Source organism: Lissotriton helveticus, chromosome 8 (assembly GCF_964261635.1).
Source record: "Lissotriton helveticus chromosome 8, aLisHel1.1, whole genome shotgun sequence".
NCBI lineage: Eukaryota > Metazoa > Chordata > Amphibia > Caudata > Salamandridae > Lissotriton > Lissotriton helveticus.
The window spans coordinates 71,282,213-71,301,247 of NC_136069.1; the positions used below are offsets into that span (position 1 = coordinate 71,282,213).

Sequence of the window (19,035 nt, forward strand, 5' to 3'; positions counted from 1 at the left end):
GTTAATTTATTGGATGGGCAGGAGGCTGGAGATGTAAGGGACACCCAACGTTCGACAGGGGCTTTCATGAATGTGTTTGCTAAGGCTCCTCTGATGGGCCATCTGATAATTAGGGAGTGCCCATGCTTTGACCTCGCCATGTCTGAGACTTTGGCCAGTTCCATCTCCATCCAAGGTACCACATTCTCCTCCCCATACCACATTCTCCTCCCCATTGAAGAGAGAAGAGTATTGTTCCTGCACAATTCAAGTGCTTGTTTCTTGCGGAGCTAACCTTTGTACTCCTAGGTCTTCACTCCGAGAACATGGAGGTCCTGGTGGCTGCCAAGACGTCCTCCACCTTGACTAAATACAAGAGCTAATAGCACAGTTACGGCCACTTGTAACAAGTGAAAGCCATCAACCAATGTACCTACTGCGCAGATAAGTGTTTCTGAAGTCACTCAGCTGAGGTGTACGTGGAGAACTGCAATACATCTTACCATTAGGACCTGCTTGGGCATTCTTTTTCCGCAACCATAGAGTCCATCAAAGGACTTTGAGTGGGATTTATGTATCTGTGGTTTGTGATATTCTGGAGGCTGAGCCTGGTCCTGGCTAAGTTGATTATAAATGTTTTTGTGTTGTTCGGCTCATGATTTAAATCATCTTTTGTGGAAGACTTCTTTTTCGGTCGGCATGGCTTTGCCAGATTTATAACTGAGCTACAAACACTTTCTCTCTTTGGACATTTTAAATTGCCCCTTGATAGCAGGTAGATGTGAGAGCTCATGCCCACTTTTGTGCAGTGTTACTATCCAAGTTAATGATTTCTTGTCTCCACGCATCCTCAGCTAAGCAAACGTTACACAATCTAGATGCCATGCATATACATTGCTTTTATTTTAACAGAATATGGACCTACGTTCTACTGAAGTAGAGAATTTTAGAGGTAATTATGCAACTGCTAAGGGTACAATGACCAAATCGTTTACTTCATACCTGATAGAGACTTCTAGCTGCAGATTCCTTACCGTTGAATTTCCCAGCGGCTAGATTCAAAGACCTTTGCGTGAGCAGTACCCCAGCGTGCTGTCTGGTGGCTCTGTTCGGGTCTGTGTGACGGCGTTGTTAGGGTCGGTTATCACCTATAACGGCGCCACACAGGCGCGCAGACATCTGTCCTTTTATTTCCACGTCAGTTGAGCGCTGATCCGGAGAAAATCAACCCCTCTGTTTTATTTTTTTTAAAATAGGGTTTTTTCGGCTTTTTGTCTAGAGAACTTTTTTCTTGTTTGTCGAGCATGTCATCTATACGTACATGGTACAGGATCTCGGGTGTGGTGCCGGTCACTGCGCCATGTCTGAAAACTGATCCCCACCTCATCTGTCTGTGGTGTCTCGATCATGACCATGACACAAAGTTTTGCACAGATTGTCAGGCCATAGCTCCGAAGGCCTTACGGGAGCGGCCTGGCAGTCGAATCCTTAGAGATCCAGTTCAAAGACGAGATGGCTGCGAGCCTGCTCCATGAGCTTTAAGTCCTCTTCCTCACACTCGGAAGAGGCACGCAAAGTAGTCCAAGCTGACTCAGTCTTCACCTAGTCTGTCGACGAAGGACAGGAGTCAGGTTATACTTTGCCCGCAAACAAGCCTTTCTGGCAGATGGAGCGACCCCCGCTCAAAGGAGTTTTACAAGGTCCTGTTCCACCTATTAGAAGAGTCATTCGGCCCCACAGGGTTGGAGGAGGTGCCATCGGGTTCTGTGACGTTGACTGCGGCCACATAGCCGGTGGGGTCTCAAGGATCCGGGTTGACGCTGGTAGTGCCAGCACAACGCCCTCTCCCTGCGTCAGAGCCCAGCGGTTCTACTTCGTTGCATGTACATTTTGAGGACGTTTTGGGCATGAGTGAGGGTTGGAAGGGTTCTATGAACCCTTTAGAACAAAAACTAGACGTTCCTGTGGAATAGTTGGACTTGTATGAGGGTCTTTGAGAAGCCAGAGGACTGGACACCTCTCCAGATACTAGTATGCGCTCTCCACTGACTGTGGCTACCGAGGAGAGGGCTTGTTATGTCATGGTGGTAAGGAGGGCAGTAGAGGACCTTGGACTGAAGCTGCCCTCTGTGCTGGTCAGGACTAATCTCTTGTCCGAGGTGTTTCTGCCTGGGGCTTCCATGTCTGAAAACCCTATTTCTGTAGTAGGGGATCTCTGTGTATAGTCATAATCTAATGAATAGTCCCGCCCATGTGCTGGGACCCCGGAGCAATCAAAAATAATCTCTTAAACTGTCTCCTTTGCAGTCCTGCATAGACACTTAAGAGAAAATCAAAGACAAATAATGCAGCCTATAATTACAAGGCTACACTGGCCAGTACTTCATCTTAAAGTGAAAAGGATAGCCAAATAAAATCAAATTTTACACACCTTGTCAAGTTTCACCCATAGAGAAACTTCCCTTCACCAAAATCCTTGAAATGATAGAGAGGAAGGGTTGGACAGACAAGCCCCCATAGGCTGCCATTATGTGTCTGAAAAAGGGATACCGTGCCTTTAAGGAACTCTCCAGAGACCCTCGGTATCCCAGGATGCACAGCCATAGTCCTTTTACTTTCACTTCTTTTTTCCGGCTCCTGCTAGCAGCACCCTGGAGCATTGAGTTCTCCCTTTTTGGGTATTTCTTCAATTTTGTGGCACTTTTCCAGTGTTTTGAGTGTTTCACTTGACGTCTGGGGTTCCTCTTCCTTTTGCCGTGTTGTTTTACCAGTTTTACCACCTCTTTTTGTCGGAATTGCCAGCTTTGTTCGACAAGTGCCCTGAGTGTGGTAGGAAGAAGGCTAAATCTGACCCACACAGAGTCTGTATACTCTGTCTCCCTTCCTCCCATGTCCCTGACTCCTGTGATATCTGTCACTCTTTCTCCAGGAAGACCCTGCGTGACCGGGAGAAGATTAGTCTCCAAGGCCTGGAGCAGAGGAGACATGAAGAACCAGGTGGGACTTCTGGATATGGAGGAACTCAGTCATCGTCCTCTGCCCGTGCTTCGGCCTCTGGGGGGCTCCCCAGTCAAGAAAAGGCACAGATCCCGGTCGACGTCGATAGCCTTGACGTCGGCGTCTAGAGGTATGACCACCATCGGCTCCCCGTCGACCCAGGGCTCTGGGTCCAAGCGGCGTCGCCGCTCGACGTTGTGGGGGCAGGACGTCGAGACCTCGGACGAGGTCGACGTCGAGGACTTTACCGGCGTCGACACACCATCGAGATGAGTCCAGGAGGCAACGACGTTCGCCGTCAAGGCTGTACCGCCGTTCGCAGTTGACTTGGCTCTTCTCGACGTCGAGGAGTGCGTCGACGTCTAGAAGATCGACGCCGAGAAGTAGAAAGTCAAAGAGATCGACGTCGAGAAAGGAAAAAGAGACGTTCAAGGACCAGGACAGTGTCCCCTGCCTTAGTGGTCAGTCTGTCATCTTCATCGGCGAGCTCCCGGTTGCGGCGGCGCCGGCCAAAAAGAGTCTGCCTCCAGAACATCTTCTTCGAGGCCTGCTCAGAAGAAGAGGAGAGTGGTGAGGTCATCGGAATCAGAGTATTCACGAACCTACTCACCGTCTAGGCCCAGGACGCCTACACCGCCACCGCTGCCTCCGAGGATGCCTCCGAGGATGCCTCCTCCGCAGCTTCCTCCTCTTCCAGCAACGATTCCTCCTCCACGTCCACCGCCTCCAACACCGCCCCTGCCTCCTCTTCCGCCGCCTCACCGACCTCTACTACCTCGGCCTGAGGTTCCGGCTCCGATTCCTCCGCTTCTGCCTCCTCTAAGACCGCCTACTCCGGCGAGACCCAGGAGATCTAGATCAAGGTCTAGAGGAAGGGATCGCACTCGCAGTAGACACCGCTCCTCCACAAGGTCCCGGCATCGGAGAGACAGGTCGTGGTCCCGGTACACGGGCTCCTCGAGTGACCGGAGGTATTCTCCAACATTATCTGATTCCCCTCCTACGAGAGGGTCACCTGTGGACGACATTGTGACATTTCAGGAGGTGCTGCTGAGGGGGACAGCGAAGTTAGGGATCACATTGACGGTACCCACGCCATCTACCTCTGTGATCTTTGAGACTTTGCACAAACAGCATCTCTCTCGCCTGTTGTTGCCCTTGGTAACAGGACTGGAGGAACCAGCCATGGAGCTGTTTCTGACCCCTGCTTCGGTGAAGTCGGCTCCGTCTCGGTTGCAAAAGAAGTATAGGCCCCCGGATTCTGATCCGGCGTTCTTGAGGTCAGATCCTGTACCGGATTCTGTCATTGAGACAGCAGCTAAGAAACAGTATGCTACTGCTCCGTCTTCTACGGTGCCTCCGGACAAGGAGAACCGTCAGATGGATTCAGCTGGACGGAAGGTTTGTGGTACGGCTGCCACATCAATGAAAGCGGCGAGTGCGCTTTGTGAGAGTCTCTGCATCAGTTTATCGAGCTCCTCCCGAGGGATAGGAAGGAAGACTTCCCGGAGATATTGAACGAGGGCATGATGGTCTCCAATCAAGTCGTCAGCTCTGCGGCGGATGCCTCTCTCCTGGCGGCTCATGGTTATTGCCATGGCATTAATTTAAGACGCCATTCCTGGTTGCGCCTTACCTCTCTTAAACCGGAGGCGCAGCAGAGAGTCTCAAATTTGCTGTTCTCTGGATCGACGCTCTTCGGGACGCATGCAAATGAGGAGATGGCCTGCATGAAGGCAAAAGTAGAGACATTGAAGGCCGTTGGTTTGGAGAAACTAACCGAACAACGGAAGTCCTTCTGCCCGTTCCAGAGGAGATATGGTTCCCAGAAGTGAGGACAAGGTCGTCAGGCTGGCCAGCAGCAACAACAGCAGCAGCAGTACCAACGGCAGCCTTTCCAGAAGCAGCAGAGGGGCAGAAGCGACCAGCAGTCCTCCTCAGCGAGCAAGGGCCAGGCTGGGTCTACGCCCTGAGGTGCTACTTCCCCCTCATCCGTTACCCGCTCCGGTGGGGGGAAGCATACAAAATTACCTGGCAGAGTGGAGAAAAATTACTCAGGACAAGTGGGTGCTGAATATTGTTTGCAATGGATACAGTCTTCGTTTTGTCAGCCCCCCTCCAGCAATTCCACCGGTTCGCTCGCAGTTCCAGCTGCGCGAGCTCCAAGCGGAGGCCGATACCCTGTTAAGAGAAAGGGCGATAGAAGACGTCCCTCTGTCTCAAAGGGGAAAGGGTCTTTACTCACGGTTCTTCCTGGTGCGCAAGAAGGTCAAGAACGAGTTCAGGCCCATTCTGGATTTGCGACAAGCAAACAAATGGATTCGCAGGGAGAAAATTTGCATGCTGTCTGCACCAGATTTATCCTCAGCTACATAGAGGAGACTGGCTTTTCGCGATAGATCTACAGGATGCTTACTTCCATGTGCCCATTGCACGGAAACACCGGAAGTTCCTGCGCTTTCTAGTCTGCACCAATCACTATCAGTAAACCGTACTACCGTTTGGACTGAAGTCTGCACCCAGGACTTTTTCAAAGTGCATGGCAGTGGTGGCAGCGCACCTGAGAAAGAACAAGGTGTTTGTCTACCCGTACCTGGACGATTGGTTGATCGAAACCTCCACCTTCCAGGAAGCGCAATTGCACTTCAACAAGACGGCCCTTCTGTTGAACCAACTGGGGTTGCACATAAACATGTCCAAGTCTGTTCCGACTCCTGTCCAGGGCCTACAGTACTTGGGAGCCTCCATCGATACTCTTTCAGCAAGTGTGTCTCCTTCGGAGGAGCGACGCTTATCGTTCCTTCGGAAGGCTCAGGCTCTCATAGCTGTTCCATCTACGACAGTGAGGACGGTGTCTTCTCTACTGGGGTCGATGGCCTCTTGCATTTTCCTCACGCCACACGCACGCCTCCACATGAGGCCGCTGCAGGAATGTCTGGAGGATCAGTGGGACCAGAAGCGGGGGAGCTGGGACGACCGGATCCGTCTGTCCCTTCACGCTCAACAGTCCCAGAGATAGTGGTGCTCGGCAGAGAATCTCCTCAAAGGGGTTCCATTCCACAAAGACATTCCCATTTAGACTATCATCACGGATGTTTCTCTCCACGACTGGGGAGCGCATTCAGACCATCTACAGATCCAGGGAACATGGTCCCTGGTGGAATCCACGTATCACATCAATTTCCTGGAACTCAGAGCTGTTCACTTGGCACTGAAGGCCTTTCATCCGTCCTTCCAGACTAACTCCTTGCTTGTACAGACGGACAATACGACCACAATGTATTACCTCAACAAGCAGGGGGGCTCGAGTTCGCGCACACTGTCACAGGAAGCGCAGACGATCTGGCACTGGCTGCTAGCCAGAGGACTGACGATAACGGCTACCCATCTGCCAGGTGTGCAGAATGCTCAGGCGGACGTATTCAGCAGGCTGGTGCAAGAAAACCCCGAGTGGGTTCTAAACGACGAAGTGCTAGGAAACATCTTCGACAGGTGGGGCACTCCAGACGTAGGTCTGTTCGTCACCGCCGAAAACAGAAAATGCCGAGACTTCACCTCCAGGTATTACCAACCGGGGACTCCGGGGAACACGCTATGGATCAGCTGGTCGAACAGTTTTCTGTACGCTTTTCCACCCATTCCCCTGATTCCGGCGGTACTCATCAAGCTGTCTCAGTCCAGAGCACGGATGATCCTCATTGCTCCGGAGTTGGCCCGACAGTGGTGGTTCACGGACCTGCTTCACCAGTCTCTCCTACCACACCTGCGGCTTCTGTGTCGGCCGGACCTTCTCACGAAGTTCAGGGGGCAGATGGTGCACCCCAATCTCTCATCGTTGAGTTTTGCGGCATGGCTCCTGAGATAGTGCAATATGGACACCTGAGTCTGCCTGACGATTGCATGAATATACTCAAGGAGGCTAAGCGACCTTCCACTAGGACTTCCTATGCCTACAAGTGGAAGAGGTTCTGCATCTGGTGCACTTCCAAGAACTATGATCCGACGACCTGCAAGGAAGATGTCATTCTTCCATACCATTTGCATTTGGCTCAGTCTGGCCTTAATTTTCATTTGATTAAGGTTCACCTCGCAGCATTAACTGCATATAGGAAAAGCCCTTCCCAGACATCCTTCTTCCAGATTCCTGTGAATAAAGATTTTTGGGAAGGATTGAAGAAAGTGTTTCCTCCTGTTCGGCGTCCTTCACCTTCATGGGAGCTGAATGTGGTGCTGTCCAGGTTGATGAAGGAACCTTTTGAACCTATTCATAAGGCTTCACTGCAGTACTTATCGTGGAAGGCGGCTTTCCTCGTAGCCATTACATCGGGCCGCAGGGTGAGTGAAATTCAGGCATTGTGTTGCCAAGAACCTTATTCTGTATTTCATGCTGCTAAGGTTGTGATGTATACTCACCCTAAGTTCCTTCCTAAGGTGATTTCTGATTTCCATGTCAATCAGACTATAACTTTACCTACGTTTTTCCAAAATTCTTCCACTCCAGCGGAAAGGTCTCTTCATTCCCTGGATGTCAGAAGGGTGTTGAAGTTCTACTTGGATAAGACCAAGGACATTCGTAGGTCAGACCAATTGTTTGTGAATTATGGGTCGGTCAGGACTGGTCTTGCCACCTCAAAACAGTCCACCTCGAGATGGATTGTGTCCTGTATCCAGTTATGTTCTCAGAAAGCTAACAAGACCATAGGGGGTAAGCCTAAGGCTCATTATACCAGGGGCAAAGCAGCTACAACGGCTTTGCTATGTAATGTTCCCATTGCAGATATCTGCAGGGCTGCCACTTGGAAGTCGGTCCATACCTTTGCTAAACACTACTGTCTGGACTCTGATGCCAGGGCAGATGTCAGGTTGGGCTGGCTTTGTTGAGAAATCTGTTTGCACAGTAGACGTGTTGTCTTTTCCTCCACCACCGGATTGGTTTGTTGGAATGGGCTTGCCATTCTATTCACTAGATTATGACTATACACAGAGATCCCCTACTACAGAAGGAGTAGTTTCTTACCTGTAACTCCAGTTCTGTAGTAGGGGTATCTCTGTTATAGTCCTAAGCCCCCGCCCTCCTCCCCGGTGAAGAAAATGATAATGTACTGTATGCTACAGGCCTGGCTTTATACACCTTCAAAAAGAACTGAAAGTAAAAGGGCTTTGGCTGCGCATCCTGGGATACCGAGGGTCTCTGGAGAGTTCCTTAAAGGCATGGTATCCCTTTTCCAGACACATAATGACAGCCTATGGGAGCTTGTCTGTCCAACCCTTCCTCTCTATCATTTCAAGGATTTTGGTGAAGGGAAGTTTCTCTATGGGTGAAACTTGACAAGATGTGTAAAATGTGATTTTATTTGGCTATCCTTTTCACTTTAAGTTGAAGTACTGGCCAGTGTAGCCTTGTAATTATAGGCTGCATTATTTGTCTTTGATTTTCTCTTAAGTGTCTTTGCAGGACTGCAAAGGAGACAGCTTAAGAGATTATTTTTGATTGCTCTGGGGTCCCCGCACATGGGCGGGACTATTCACTAGATTATGACTATAACAGAGATACCCCTACTTCAGAACTGGAGTTACAGGTAAGAAACTACTCCTGCTTTTTAATGAAGCATTAATAGATGTCCTTCTAGGCACGTGGTCCAAGACTCCTCTGCTAGCCCACCACCACCCCACCCCACCCCACCCACCTTTTCCCCCCAGAGCTTGGTTTTTCAGACTTCTACATCCCATGATGCATTCCCTATGAGAGACGGTTGTGCAAGCGCTGATACAGGTTCTGGAGGAGGCCCGGGCCGTACTCTTCCAGGCAGTGAAGGATAGGAGAGATAATCAAAATTCAGCATTAGGTGTGGTGCGGCGCAACTGACTCGCTGGGCAGGACGGTTATCTTGCGGTGTCACTCCTGGCTCAGAACATCTGGCTTCTCAGGTAATGTTCAGGCTAATCTCATGGACATGCCCTTTGACAGGATTCTTCTTTTTGGTGAGAAAGAGGACTCAACCATGGAGCACTTCAAGGATTCTCGTACTGTGACCAGATCCTTGGACCGCTTGGTCACACCTCAGAGCCAGTCTAGCTTTCGCCGCTTTTGTGGCACAGGAAGGGGTTTTCAGCTGCTTCTGCTGTATCCCATCCACCATCTCGTCCAGACTCCCCAAGTTGAACGCTGTTCATTCCTACCTCGGAATGGTAGCCAAAAGTCATCTCCCCACCCCCAGCCCTTAGCAGCTGCAGCCTCTAAGCATTCCTTGCAAGACGATTCTACTCCAGTTGGAGGGAGAATTCAACCCCATCTCTTCTGCTGGAGGTCCATAACATCGTACATATGGGTCTTGCAGATCTTTCGGGAAGTCTGTTCTCTTCCTTTTCTTTCTTTTCCTCCCCCATTATCGGCAACTCAAGAACAGCTGGCTGAGGATCATCTAACATTACGCCAAGAGAAAGTTACAGCTATTTTGGCCAAGGGAGCTATAGAGAAGGCTCCGATTTCAGAAGTAGGCAGTAGTAGTTATTCCTGCTACTTTCGGATACCCAAAAAGAACAAAGGTCTTAGACCTATTCTAGACCTCAGAACCGTCAATCTCTTTCTCAAAAAGGAGAAATTCAAGATGCTCACGTTGGCTCAGGTTTTGCCTGTCCTAGACTGGCTGGAAGCGTATTTCACATCCTCATCCTGCCTGCCCAAAGGTGTTACCTGCAGTTCAAGGTAGGCCACGAGAACTTTCAATTCACCGTGCTGCACTTTGGTCTTACCAGGGCTCCTCGGGTGTTCACCAAGGTGATGGCGGTGGTCACAGCTTATCTGCGCTTGTTAGGCGTTTGAGTCTTCCCCCTATCTCGACAATTGGCTGTTAAAGGCGCCTTCACCCCAGGCTGTCTTTTCCCACCTCCAGACTATAGCAGACATTATACATTCTCTGGGATTCTCTATAAATGTGCCAAAGTCACACCTGACTCCGTCTCGAATGTTGCCTTTCATCGGTTCTGGACACAGTGCACTATCAGGCTTATCCTTCCGGGCAGTGAATCCAGGATATTTGGGCTATGATAGCGATTTTTCAGCCTCTATTCTGGATTTTGGTGTAAATGACTGAGGTTGCTGGGATTCATGGCCTCCTGCATTCTGTTGGTAAAACATGGCAGATGGCGTATGCCGGCTCTGCAGTGGTACCTGATGTTCCAGAGGGCGTAACATCTGGGGAATTGCTCCCATGTAGTCCAGATCTCAGAGGGAACTGTAAAGGACCTGCAGTGGTGGCTGAGGAACCGCAATTGGGTCAGAGGTAGATCCCTCTCCCTTCCTCAACCATATCTCCCAGTAGTGACAGATGCATCACTTCTGGGATGCTGCGGCCATTTGGGAGGGGTGGGGATCAGGGGACACTGGTCTCCGGTGGAGTCTGGGCTCCACATCATTTTGTTAGAGCTTCAAGTGGTCCGACAAGCATTTAAAAACATTTCTTCTCTCGGTCAAGGAGAAGTTAGTGCAGGTGTTCATGGACAACACCACCGCCATGTGGTACTGCAACAAGAAGGGCAGGGTGGGATCGTGGACATTGTCAACGTGTCTGGACATGAGTTTGAAAAACAGGGCATATCCCTGGTGGTTCTTCATCTGGCAGGTTCTCTGAAGGCCAGGGTGGATGAACTCCGCCATTGATGCCTAGCAGATAACGACTGGTGCCGCCAGTCGGAGATGGCGCAATGTCTCTCTCAGCAGTTGGGAGAGCCTAGGTTAGATCTGGTCGCCCCAGAAGAGAAATATCAGCAGTTATGCGCCCCGGAGCTTCCAAGGCGGTGACCCATTTCGTAGCAAGTGGAGCTCTGGCCTCCTGTATGCCTTTCCGCCCATACCACTTCTGCCCAGAGTTCTGAAGATCAAGAACGACCTGGCCCAAGTCATTCTCGATCGAGACACCACAGACAGATGAGGTGGGGGTCAGTTACCGACATGGTGCGGTGACCGGTACCACACTGTTTAAACCCTGTTCGTATAGATGACATTTTCGACGCACAAGAAACAAGTTTCCTTGACTAAATGCTGAAAAAACCCTATTAAAAAAAAAAGAGGGGCCGCTCTTCTCCGGATCAGTGCTTAACTGGCGTGGCAATAAAAGGACCAATGTCGGCGCGTCTGGGTGGCGCCTCTATAGGTGATAACCTACACTGACAACGTTGTCACACACAGCCGAATGGGGGCACCTGACGGCGCGCAGGGGTACTGCTCGCGCAAGTGTTTCCAGATCCAGTCTGATGCCTGAGAAATTCAAAGGTAAGGAATCTACAGCTAGATATTGTCTCTACCAGATGCTGTGTTACCGAAAGTAAGTAACTTATTCACTTCACCCATTGTTGCATCTTGCATGAATCTTCATACAGTGTCCAGGCACACTCCATCACTGTCAAGGCTGTGTTAGAGGCCTTCTTTAGGCAGGTACTGATCAGATATTGTTGTTCAACTATGTGACTTACCCAATATGGATTCTGCCAAAACTAATATTTGAACTCCCCTTAGATCTATGCTAAATTTAACATTCATGTTGTGCTCCAACTATAGCAAAAAAGGTGAAGAGGAAGCGGACTGTGGAAGAGTATGGCACAGTTGAGGCCATGATCCACTAAGTAGTTGTCAAATGGCCCTGTAGGAATCCGAGTTAGAGGTACTGAGTGTTTCCTCTGTAAATGGTGGTCGACTGAAACTTGATGCAAGCCCCCAAGGGTGTGCCACTTACAAAGGTGAAAGTTGTGTGTGTTGACTAGTTCGGAGGGCAGAAGCATTGCTAACTGACGCCAAACATACTTGTGACTGTAGCTAGTTGCCCAAGATTCAAAGACCATTGTGTGTGGCAAGTGGCAATTAAAATTGTGCTCAACCGCTTCCTTTTTTCTTAGCTGTGCCCAAAAATTGATCATTTGCATCATGGGTATTTTTGATCCTCTGGTATGGAGTGGTTTGTATCTGCTGAATTTGATGAATTGCCGTTCCTGTTGGATTGCAATGAGAAGGTGACTATGGTGTCTTGCTTCTGTCTTGCTTCTGACGTTGTTGGGACCTGTAGCTGATCTGTGCAGGGGAGGGTTTTAGAGGTCCTCTGTCTCTTTGATGTGGCCTGGTCCTTGAATAAGGGCCCTTTTGGAAAGCTGCAGAATGAGCTGATTCCTAGCTTCAGGGCTCATGGTGTTTTAATATCAACGACCAACAACTCTGAGGATTCAACCCTTATTGCTTTTGAATGTGGATTGTGCAGTTGGCCACTCTGCTCTTGAATTATATTGCATCCTGTGTTGTACTGGGGCACCAGTTCCTTTAGATATTATGGCCTCCTCCCTCCAAAGACTTTCTAGATAGTGCACTCTCCATATATGTCATGTTACTTTGTTGTTCCTTCATCTTTAACTGTTGCTGCTGAGATGTCCTCAAGGAAGTCCGGGTTTAAGCCCTGTAGGGAGTGTGCGGGTCACATGTCCATCAGTGACCCCCATGAAGATTGCTTATGGTGTTTGTCGTCGGATCACGACTTAGAGGACTGTTCCTGTTGCAGAAAGATGAACCCAAAGGCTCTTAAAGAACGGGAGGCCAAGCTGTTTATGGCTAAGGCGAGAAGGAAGGAAGAGGATGTAAAAGAGTGAAGTTATCGACTTTGCATGCGTCAAAGTCCAGGAAACCTAAGAAGAAGAGGAGGCATGGGTCTCCGCGCCATTCGTTGAAGGAAAAGGCTTCGAGGTCGCCTTCGCCGGTCCCTCAATGTCGTCAGAAAGACTTGGTGTCTCCTTCGCCATCTCCACGAGTGACTCCGGAGAGATCCCCTTTTCCAAAAGGCACTGCGGCGACGAGGGGTTAGCCGGATTCGGAGGGCTTGCTAGTTCAGGATGATCTTTCTTCTTCTCCTGTGCACGAGATTGAACCTGTGGCCCCACCAGTGGATCCGGCTGTTCCGACGTCGGATGCTGCTCGTGTGGATACTGGCCCTAATCAATATCCACAGTTTCCAACTCCAGGTTCGGATCCAACGCATTTTTTAAATGCAATGTATGGAGTTTTTGCTAAGGCAGCCTTCCCCTCTGGAGCACCTTCGGGTCCTGTGGGTCCGCTGGCCTTCAACTTGGACGTGCCTCAGCACTGTGTCCGGCCAGCCACCCTTTGTGCCTTTCATGCCGACGGCGCCGTTATGGCAGTTTCTGGGTACGAGGGTTTAGGCGCCATTTATGGAGTCCCCGGCGCGGTCTGGTGGGCCTTCCTCTCGGCCTCGTACGGCGGCGATTCCACCTTTGGATCCTCCGACGCTGGTTTCGGATCTGTTGGCGCCGCGGGTTGCGCCACCGACACCGCAACCAAGGTTTCGTTCATGGAGAGAGGCACAGAGGCTGTTGGAGGAGGAGCTATATCAGTCAGAAGGTTGAAGAGGATGAGATAGATGAATCCTTGGATGAATTCAAAGGAATTCAGGAGGCAAGTGGACTGGACACCTCCCCTGAGTGGGATCTTTCTTTGTAAAGGGCTTCTCCACCTCAAGAGGTAGCTCCTTATCATACTGTCATAAGAAAGGCTGCGGAGCTTTTGGACTTAGTTACCTACTGCTGAGTATAGGCCAAATTTTCTCACTGAAGTTTTACATTCGCCTTCTTCAATAGTTGAGCCCTTTTTCCTTTTAATGATGCCTCAACAGAGCCTATCCTCGAGGTGTGGCGTAAACCACTCTCTTCTCCTACTGTCTAAAACTGTGGCTAGAAGATATAGAACTGCTCCAGGAGATCCACTTTTTCTTTCTTCTCATCCTTCTCCAGAAAGTTTGGTGGTACAGGTGTCCTGCTCTAAAAATCTTCAGGCGCTTTTCCTCAGGCTCCGGCCGACAGGGACTCTTAAGAAGCTGGAGCAGTCGTCTAAAAAAGTATTTTCTTCATCTAGCATGGCACTAAAATCTACCAATGCTACCTGTTTGTTGGGCCGTTATATACATGCTTGAATGGGTTTGGCGAAGCAATTGGCACCCAAGTTGCCTGCTGAGGAGCAGGGAAATTTTATGGAGGTTCTGTCCAATTCTCAGGCTGCAGCTAGACAGGTTATTTATTCCGGCCCAGGTCCGGCTGATTCGGTGCCCAGAGTTATGGGTTCCTCCATAGTTACCAGGAGACAAGGTTGGCTTAGATCCTCTGGTTGTTCCCCAGATGTTCAGGCTACCCATCTTGATTTGCCCTTTCATGGTTCAAAGCTTTTCGGGGAGAAGGCTGATTCTGCACTTCAAAGGTTTAAAGACTGCATAGCCATGGCGAAATCCTTGGGATTGCAAACCCAGTCAAGGGGGTTTGGATATAAAAAGTATCGTGGATTTGGAAGGTGTTAGACCCGGCTTCCTGGGCACCAGGGCACTCATGGTTAACTGCGCTCCAATCACATCAACTGGAATGTTCCCTCACTGGTGCCCTGGGGCCTCATTACTAGTGGACCCAAAACTGGATAACCAAGTACTCCTTTCCAGCACTTGACTCTCTCAGGGTAGCGAGACAGAGCAGTCCAAGGCTTACTCAAGGAGGTGCGGTGGGGTTAGACATTCAGAATACAGTGTAAACCGTACCACCAGCTGATAAACTCAATGTCCAGTCAGTGCTTTACTTTTTATAAAAGAAAAGTACTTTAATACACACAAGATAATTATACTACACATAAAACTAGCATAAACAGTGAAAACCAGATGTCTCTACAACCCTCTGGGACAGAGTTCTGACTCCAAACAGTATTATAGCGCCTAGACGCCAAGCACTATAAAAACACAGTTAACATGAAAACACACAGTAAGCATTGCATATTACAGATCATGTTACACAGGGCTGCTCTCATTCACTAGAGCCTTGATACCAATCTTTGGATTGAAAGGATATAGTTTCAGCATATGATGTGAAGTCAAATGTTCTTGATCAGCGCCATAAACCCCCCACCCAAAGCAACAGAAGTGCCCTCCCGTTGTGAGTGAGGACACCGCTCTAGTGGTGTCAGGGATCTGATCACAGGTGCCTGATGTCTTGGCACAGTTTACTGGAGTCCCACTAGTCCAGTAGCCACTGGCTAGCTGTGGGAGGGTAGTGGCTGGACAGAGTGCCAGTTCACCATGATACCCTCAGAGATCACAAAAAGAAAGGTGGGGGCCTGCTTCACTGGCCTCTATTCCCAGTTACTGCTTGTACAGGCTCCCACAGCGCAAGGGAGGAGCCTAGAGGGGATTTGATCTCACCTTCAAGACTAGAATCAAGCTTTCTCCTCTCTGGCTCTCGTCATGTGCTGCAAGCTTCTTTCCACCAGCTTTTCTTGATGTGCCGCAAGCTTCTTTCCACACCTTGGGTGGTGTGCTGTAAGCTTCCTTTCCACACCTTGGGTGATGTGCTGCAAGCTTCCTTTCCACACCTTTGGCAGCTGTCTGTAATTTCCTTGTTCCAAAGCGCACGCTCCGCTCCCCCAAGCCTCACAGAAATAGCTGGCCCAGACGCAGTGAACAGGGTCTTATCTCTTGCCTTCACACTGCGGGTCGCGCCTGGCTATCTTCAGACGGCCTGGTGTGGCCGCCTCTTCCGTCATAGACCAGTCTTGAACAACAGCTGACCACTCAGGCCAGACTTTTATCACCTCTGATTGTTTGGATGAGCCTATCAGAGAGTCTGCTACTTTTGCATCCTGAATACACCTCCAATCACAAACCATTCACGGCGTGTTCAATGCATGGGTAAAGCATGCACCAGGTCCCTTCCTGGTATCAGGCTGTGCAACTCCCTAGAGAGGAATTTTAATTAACTCCAGCCCAGGAGGCCCTGACCAGTGGGGGAGGGCCTCTCCTCAGAGTTAGTGCAGCTAAACCCAGATAAGAGCCGAGTGTCTACCCCAGCCCACCAGGCCTTTCAAAGGAAATAGGGAGGGGCACGGGGGAGCTGGGATGTCCAGCAGAACAGCTCGCATTCCTCACACTGGCTCAAATCACCATTCTTCCCCTGTACACCCACGGGCTCTCAAACATACATCAGGCAGACAAAGGCAACAGGCCCACAGGCATGGCAAACTGCACAGACTTGGTCAGGAGGGTGCTTAGGGACTCACCCCTCCTGACAATAGATTTATTGCTGCCACCCCTGTCAGTCTACCACAGCCTTAATAGAGAGGGCAGTAGCCACTCTCTGAAAAATAGGGGTGCACTAGGTATGCCCCCTCGACCTCGCAGCCAAGCTCTAGGGTCTCAATCCATGTAAACAGGGAGACCCTCAGTGGACATGTATTTTTTTTAAAAATTATTTTATTTAGGATTTTTCTATAGCGCTAACAAGACCCGAAGGTAACAGAGCGCTTTACAGTAAGAGAATGATAAATACTCCGCAGGAACATGACATATGAAAAGTAATAGCAGTCAACGAGAGTCAATAGTGAAGGAGAAAATTTGGACAGCAGAACTTCTTTGGTAACAGGAATCAGCGTAGTCACATAGTTCAGGGGATGCTATCTGATCCGTGTTATCCACAACCCTAGGGAACGGATAAGGAACAAGGATTTAAGTTGACTCTTGAATTCCACGTAGGATGGTATGGTTCTGATGTGCGGGGGGATAGAGTTCCAGATTTTGGGGGCGTTTCCTGTGAAAGAGCAGTACGCTGTTCTTCTCTTTCTGGTTTAAGGTAGGATGAGCAGTAGGGAGTTAGAGCTTCTCAGATTTCTGGTTTGGCCTGCTTTTTTGAGTTTATTGGCCAAGTATTTAGGTTTGCTGTTGCGGAGGGCTTTGTGGGTTAGGCAGGCCGTTCTGAAGATACTTCGCATTTCTGCTGGGAGCCACTTGAGTTCTTTGAGTGCCGGGGAGATGTGATCAGATTTTTTGACGCCAGTGATCATTCTGGCTGCCGCATGTAGTGTTGTTTTGATCGGTGCCAAGTGCGATTTAGGGATGCCTGTTAGGATAGCGTTCCCATCGTCCAGTCTTGACAGTACTAGTGATTGCGTGGCCAATTTGAGGTCCTTGTTGGGAATGTAGGGTTTTATTTTGTTCAAGAGTCTGAGGTTAAAGAATGCACTTTTTGCCGCGTTCTTAATGTGATTTGTCAAGGATAGTTTGGGGTCTAGGGTGATGCCCTGAGATTTTACGGAGTCAGCTAGAGTGAGATTCCCTTTAAGCGCATCGATTGTCTTTAGCCACTCGGTGATTTGAGGGTTGTCTTCTTTGTTTGAGATGAAGAGTGTCTCAGTCTTGTCTGGGTTTAGTTTCAAGTGATTATTTGTCAGCCATTTTGGACATCATTTAGGACGTCAATTAGTCTGTGGATGTCATTAAGAGAGGAAGTTTCCAGATAGATCTGTGTATCATGTATGATTGTCATGCTCACTGAGGTAGGGATCTAGAAACTATACAGTAGCTTTTGAGTGACTTGCCTGGATATTAGCATAAAGCAGGGGAAGCACTCTCTCCAGAAACATGCAGGAGACTTCCCATCCCAACAGAAGGTCTTCCTTTCGCGGCTTGCGACAACCTCAGCAGCAGCAAAATCTGCTCTATAAGTCATAGAGGGAAAGTCAGAGGTCACCAACGTAGTTCTGCCCGCAATCTCTCCTCCTCCTCTTCTACCTCCCCTGCGCCCCCTGGTAACGCAGGAAAGCAGTCCTAGATCCCCCATCCTGGATCATGTGGGTCCTGTACGGGGTCGGTTGTCTCACTTTCTACAGGGTTGGGAATCGGTCACGTCAGACCTGGGTTTTAAACCTTGTGGAGAATGGGTACGCCCTTCCCTTTCGGGAATTACCTCCACCTCTCCCTCCTTGCCAAGGATTTTCTTCGGAAGACCATTTGCTTCTTCTACAGAAGGAGGTCCTTGCCTTACTACAAAAAGGTGCGATAGAGGTGGTTCCGGAGCAGGAAAGGGGTCAGGAATGCTACTCCCGGTATTTCCTGATCCCCAAAAAGGATGGCAGGTTGCGTCCGATTCTGGACCTCAGGGTCTTGAATTTTGACCTGAAACAGGAGAAGTTCAAGATGCTGACCCTTGCTTAGGTTCTTCTGGCGCTAAAGCAAGAAGACTGGATGGTGTCAATCAATTTACAAGATGCGTATTTTCACATTCCCATCCTGAAGTCGCACAGGAAGTATCTCCGATTTATGGTAGTGTCGCAGCACTACCAGTTTGTAGTCCTACCGTTTGGTCTTCCTACTGCACCTCGAGTCTGTACAAAGGTGGTGGCAGCTCATTTCAGGAGGTCGGGATTCCTGTTTTCCCTTATCTGGATAATTGGCTGCTCAAAGCGAAGTCGCCAGAGATGGTGCTTCATCATTTGTGAGTAACAACTCAGCTGTTGTTCAGCTTGGGCTTTTCAATAAATGTGCCCAAATCTCACCTGGTGCCTTCTCAGCGCAACCTGTTCATAGGGGCGGTACTGGATACTACTGTGTGTCGAGCTTTTCCTCCTCCACGAAGAATTCTCGACATTCAGGAGATGATTCCTTTGTTTCACGATGGAGCGGTTGTTCCAGTCTTGAAGGTCCTTCACCTGCTCGTTCTGATCGCTTCCTGCATTCTGTTGGTCAACCATGCACGCTGACACATGAGGGCACTCCAGTGGTGCCTCCGCAGGCAGTGGTTTCAACACAAGTGAGATCTCAGGGAGTCAGTCAGGAGCTCCAGAGACGCTGCAGCGGATATGACTTGGTGGAGTGTGCCGGGCAACCTGTTTCAAGGCAAGCCCTTTCAACCTCCTCCGCCGGTGGCCACGATGATTACGGATGCCTCCACTTTGGGGTGGGGTGCTCATCTGGGGGATCTGGAGGTCAAAGGTCTTTGGTCTCCAGAGGAAAGGTTGTTTCACATCAACTTTCTAGAATTGCGGGCGACTCGTTTGGCACTGAAGGCTTTCCTTCCTTCCCTTCGCAGTCAGTCAGTTTAAGTTACACTAACGCGATGTGGTACATCAACAAACAGGTAGGAGTAGGGTCTTATCGTCTGTCGAGAAGCTCTGCGACTCGGGCCCAAGTTATATTGATCCGCCCCTGATTTGCCAAGAAGGGTGTGGTACACACATCTACTTCACCTATCGTCGGACCCTCC

General features: G+C 49.7%; 1 protein-coding gene across 2 annotated transcripts in view; it reads left to right on the forward strand.

Moving 5' to 3' along the window:
* The window catches only part of GSK3B (glycogen synthase kinase 3 beta), a 601,292-nt gene that overhangs the window by 366,991 nt on the left and 215,266 nt on the right, over positions 1-19,035 (forward strand). The window lies entirely within an intron of this gene.